The 6,000-nt window shown below is 40.0% G+C and overlaps 1 protein-coding gene across 1 annotated transcript in view; it reads right to left on the reverse strand.

Moving 5' to 3' along the window:
• Positions 1–4,652, reverse strand: part of TAB2 (TGF-beta activated kinase 1 (MAP3K7) binding protein 2) — a 58,072-nt gene extending 53,420 nt beyond the window's left edge. The window contains exon 1 of the mRNA XM_075203249.1: positions 4,294–4,652. The gene's annotated coding sequence lies outside the window, so the exon portion shown is untranslated. The remainder of the gene's footprint in view (positions 1–4,293) is intronic.
• Positions 4,653–6,000: the final 1,348 nt, after the last annotated feature.

The raw sequence follows: 6,000 nt of genomic DNA on the forward strand, positions 1-6,000 counted from the left end.
ACTTACAGCATTAATAATAAAAGAATGCTCCCATAAATTTTACTTCCATCTAATGTTTATGAAATAAATTAAGTTTCCTATATTGCATGATGACCGCTTGCTCTTTTAACAGGCCGGATCCGTCACCACCAGTGACAGGTGATGTCAAAACTTCACTTAATAGCTGAATAGTCGTTCCAATTCTGCAGAGTGCATACACACTGCAGAATTGTAACACCATTGTTCCATCAGTGAATGAGATTTTCACTTCCTTTTGAAAATCTCGATCAATGATTTTGTGTGCTTTGGTACGATAATCGTTCCAGGCTACACAATACTGTGATATCGGGCCAATCAGACGATAAACGACAGAATCTGCTGAAAACAAAGTAGTGTGTATCCAGTCATGTAGTGTGAAATGATTTGCATATATATAAAAAAAAATTGCAATTCAGAATTTGAGTATGATTAAATGGGGGTTGGATTAATCAAAATTGACATTTAAATTGAAGAAAATAAAATAAAAATAAAAAAGACCTTTAAGAGGTAATGCTGACCCCATGTGTACAGATCTGGTTAGACAATTTGGCGTTTTTCATCAGATTGTAAACATGTCCAGTCCCCAAAGCAATTGTGTATGATGCTATTTGATTGGTAGGCAAACAAAAGTCTAAATGAAGTGATGGAGCTCTTTGCTGCTTGACCATTCACCCCGATCGCTTATTAAAAATAAAAGATTTGGCCACTGATCTGTTAGGTTAAACTACCAGATATGCAAATACCTGGCAAACTAAACCTTTTTCTTCAATCAAAAGTTTATACATGTAATGTATAAAATATCAAAAGGAATGATGGCAGCTGCTCACTGTTACCACTCCTACATCACAGCTGTCAACAGTCCAAGGAACCAATCGGTTTAATTTTTCCCTCCCCTAAATCACTAAAAACAACATGATCGCTGCTTGATCAATACGAAACGTTGAAATGCTTCCAAACGTTTAAAGGAAATCCTTATGACATCGCCAGAGATTCTCTACTGAAAGAAAAGTGCTCCCATACAAAATACAACAGTTCCAAGCAAAAATTAATGTTCATCCAGTTTGTAATGGTTCAGTTAGTATGAAGGTAGGTGAATGAGATTAGAGTCTTTTACAATCAACTCTCTCTAACTACATAAGGCCTCTTACTCACTGGCATCAATACATGCATTTTCTAGTACAACACATGTAAAAGAGTGACATAGGAACCCATTGCTTACACTGTGCCCATGAATGCTCATATGTGTGTACATGCATTCAGAAGCATTTCAATACAGTGTGGTGCAATTTTTTTCAAAAGCTGTCTGCTCCATTGTCAGCGCTTAACACAAATGGAATAGACTGAAGTTAATGGACTCACTTTTTAAGGCTTGTAAAAGCAAATTAACAGTATGGTAATTAAATGATTAGTTCCAATGACCACATACCTTACTTGCAGAAAATTTTTGTGGCCCTGCTTGCTCTATTTACTTGCTTTCACTGCAAGGGAACGCATTGGTGTGTCCTCCATTGACCCTCACCCTGACCGCAACAGTAGTTGCACTTGACATGCGGAGTCACTGATGTTTTCCTGACAGAAATGTATTACTTTTAATTCACATTTGTGAAATTATTTACAAACATGCTTTGCAGCACGTGTCAAAATACAGTCTAAGAAGTGCTACTTTACTGCAAACGTCACTTGACAGCCCCTGAGTGAACGCTTTTTATAGTTCAAAATATAGTCCAAATTCTAGAACATTGCAGTACTTTTTTCCCTTCTTTTGTGTTACTGAAAGTGTTAACAGCAACTTATGTTTCAGAAACACAAGAGTTACAAAAACACATATATATATATATATATATATATATATATATATAGCGCAAGTTAATGAAGCCAAATGAAAAATCCAAAAAAGGAACCAAACCACCAGAAATGAGTGAGCCAGAGCTTCCCACCATGTGGATATCAACAATATCTAAAATAGATATGTATAGCTCATAGGGTAGAAAATCACACACGGCCAGATGACGTTCAAGAAGGTATATAGACAAAACAGGTCACACCAATGAAGATGTATGCGTACCAGAAGCCAATAGTTCAATGGCTTATCTGCAGGATATCCCGTAGACTGTGAGGATGTACTCAATCTTCAGCCACCTTTGATTATCCCATAGGTTACCAGCAAACGTTCTGTGTGTACTAACGTTCTGACTTTCATCAGGTGCAATTTAATTTTGATTGAAGCCCTTGATCCTCTCTTTGTCAGCGCAGTATGCTTTAAAGTGTTTGTTTCCACAGCTAGCAGCAGAGCTGATAGGGGTGGTCTATTCAATATAGCCACCCCTATCAGCTCTGCTGCTAGCTGTGGAAACAAACACTTTAAAGCATACTGCGCTGACAAAGAGAGGATCAAGGGCTTCAATCAAAATTAAATTGCACCTGATGAAAGTCAGAACGTTAGTACACACAGAACGTTTGCTGGTAACCTATGGGATAATCAAAGGTGGCTGAAGATTGAGTACATCCTCACAGTCTACGGGATATCCTGCAGATAAGCCATTGAACTATTGGCTTCTGGTACGCATACATCTTCATTGGTGTGACCTGTTTTGTCTATATACCTTCTTGAACGTCATCTGGCCGTGTGTGATTTTCTACCCTATGAGCTATACATATCTATTTTAGATATTGTTGATATCCACATGGTGGGAAGCTCTGGCTCTCTCATTTCTGGTGGTTTGGTTCCTTTTTTGGATTTTTCACTTGGCTTCATTAACTTGCCTTACTACACTATTGTGCGCCTCCTCTCATTTACTTTTAGATTTATCCCTGCTACACCGCTTGCTACAGAGGATTGGCAGCCGCCCGCACAGGGGAAGTGTTATATAAGAAGGAATCATTTCAAGACATTGGACTTTAATACTACTATACTGGTGCAGTGTCTTAGCGCCGTTTGTGTCTATTTTGTGTCATATATATATATATATATATATCCTACAGTATAGGAAGTTCTTGCAAAAATTAAGATACACTAGATTTTACTTTACTGTGCAGATGTGTTTACTTAAAGTCCACAATGTGTACACATTTCACATTCCAGAACAAAGTGTTTAACACAATAAACAACTGTGGTTAACGACAAAATTGCTATGGAAGTTTATTCATCAATTTACATAAATGATTTTTTCCTGGTTCTTTGAAAAACAGAAAATAGGGGCTAAACTTATAACTAACTTGCCATACATCACTGTGATATCTGTGTTTCATAATGAAAACCAAAGCACAGTTTAAGCTATCCCATTTCCAAATGTAATTTACAACAGGACCAGTAGGTCCCCATGTTTTTAATACCTCTCAATGCAGGTAGAAAAAAAAAACACAAAAAAAAAAAAAAAAAAAAAACACAGACTTTACACAACTATGGTATATCACATCAGTAGGAAAACGACCCTGTGCTGACATGTAAAATGTATACATACAGATAAGATTAAAGTAGAATGTCCAAGCATTGTAATTACTAACAAATGTGACCATATGGCTGAAAAGTAAATAAATGAAGGAACAAGCATGTAGAACACACTGCCTGAAGGTGACATATTTATGATCAACTGTCTATACCAGAAGCAAAGTGTAACACGTTACCATAAAACCAGAAGGGTAAGAAGTCACAACATATGCATTAAAGGATTTATAACACAAAGCACCAAAAAAAATAAAATAATGTATGGCAAATAGGAACATACAACAGAAACAGATAATTGTTGAATAATTAAAACATATGGACACCCAGGCTAGAGCATGTGTACTCAATTTGACCTTATACTAAATATTCATAAGGAGAGCAAATAAAAAAAACAGAAAAAAATAATTGGTGCATACACAATTGGGATCTTGTTTACTTTTAAACTTATCTATATCTTAAGTATTATGCTGGGTCTCTTTTTGTCAGGCAGCTGACATGGAGGAAGCTGCCTTTATACTCCTAACCAGGGTAGAAGAGACATTACCAGAGGGGGTGGGGTGAGCAGGCACACCTCCACTCAGGTGAGGAGTGCTAGCAGTCCAGTCAGGGACATATGACAGGAGACACAAGTCTGCTGTATGACATGGAGTCCGAACACAGCCACACACAAGTGTCAGTGACAGGCCTGGAGCCGGAGCATACAGCAATATCACCGCCCACCTCCCCCTCCTCCTCCTCCCACCCAACCAGGCCTGGGCCCAGGATGAGCCTCCTTCCTCTCCATCTCCTCGGGCACCAGGCCCCGCAATTCCCTCGTCACACCCGCTTACCTCTCAGTCTCCTCTTCCTCCGCCGCCAGCTCTGACTAGGGGCCGGCGTGATGGCCACAACACCCCTCCGTCAGACCTCCCAGGACAGCCAACTGTGTCCAGCAGGAGGGGAGGGGGACAAGCGTTGCTTCTGCTGCCCCGGCAATCACACCGTCACCTCCCCCCCTCTGCAACGTCCCGGCTCCGGCCTAGTCCAGTCCAGTGTGTCCCGCGCTCCGCCGGCGGAACCAAGCGCCCCTGACGTCACAGGGCCCGGAACGTAACGGTCCCTCCTCTCCCAACAGCGTTATCTATGGGATGATGACTCCTCTGCTTCCAGGCAGTAGGCGAAACCAAAATACTGGCAGGGCGCAATATGGCGGACGAGATCCCGCGAGAGGATGGTGGTGGGGGAGTCTTGTTCTGGTGACGCGCTGGTTCCCCCTCCTTCTCTGTGTCATTTAGAGACAGTTACTGGGAGACTGTGGCCGATGTAAACACATGAAACATTGGCTTCAGAGTTACTCCGGCTACTACATTTGTGAAGCCTCTGGTGCAGGCACTGAGAGGACAGTAACCGGAGTTATCTTGTAAAACCTTACAATCAGGACACATTTGCAGTACACTACTTCATCCCGTTGGAACTACTTGTCTGGCATGCACGTCGCTGTTACAATGCAAACGTGCATTAAGCATGTAAACTAATTACAGTGCATTGACTTTAAAGGGTAGTTAGCCATGACTTATCAGACATATGAAATAAACATTTTGCATGTGTAAACTAATTTATTAACATTATACAGTACCCAACTGAACTGAGCTGCAGGCATTTCTGAGCAGATTGTATGTGTATTTCATGTCACAATTTACATGGCTGAAATGAGAACTGCAAAAGGTCTCGTTTACATCTGCAGTTTTCATACATTTTTGGAGCGAATAGAACACATTAAAATAGGGATGTGCACCGGCGACTTTTGAGGTCTCGTGTTTTGTGTTTTGGATCCGGATTTTCGTTATTTTTGAGGTTCGGATTTGTCTCGCAAAACACTTGACGAAAGGTCTCGGTTCGGATTTAAGGTATTGGATTCGGATTTTTTTTGAAAAAAACATAAAAAGTTTAAAAATCAAGTTTTTGGGCTTATTTTCACTCCTAGGCTATTATTAACCTCAATAACATTCAATAACAAGCATTTCCACTAATTTACAGTGTATTCTGAACACCTCACAATATAGTTATTAGTCCAAAACGTTGCAACAAGGTATCTTTCTGGACTGCGTAGAGGAGTGGGTCACCACAATATATATAATAAGAAAACCATCAACTTGTTTGATTCGCACCAATAAATGTACCTGGACTGCGTAGAGGAGTGGGTCACCACAATATATTAAAAACCCTGAACTTTTATGAATCGCACCAATAAATGTACCTGGACTGCGTAGAGGAGTGGGTCACCACAATATATATAATAAGAAAACCATCAACTTGTTTGATTCGCACCAATAAATGTACCTGGACTGCGTAGAGGAGTGGGTCACCACAATATCTTAAAAACCCTGAACTTTTATGAATCGCACCAATAAATGTACCTGGACTGCGTAGAGGAGTGGGTCACCACAATATATATAATAAGAAAACCATCAACTTGTTTGATTCGCACCAATAAATGTACCTGGACTGCGTAGAGGAGTGGGTCACCACAATATATTAAAAACCCTGAACTTTTATGA

Source organism: Mixophyes fleayi, chromosome 3, assembly GCF_038048845.1.
Source record: "Mixophyes fleayi isolate aMixFle1 chromosome 3, aMixFle1.hap1, whole genome shotgun sequence".
Taxonomy (NCBI): Eukaryota; Metazoa; Chordata; class Amphibia; order Anura; family Limnodynastidae; genus Mixophyes; species Mixophyes fleayi.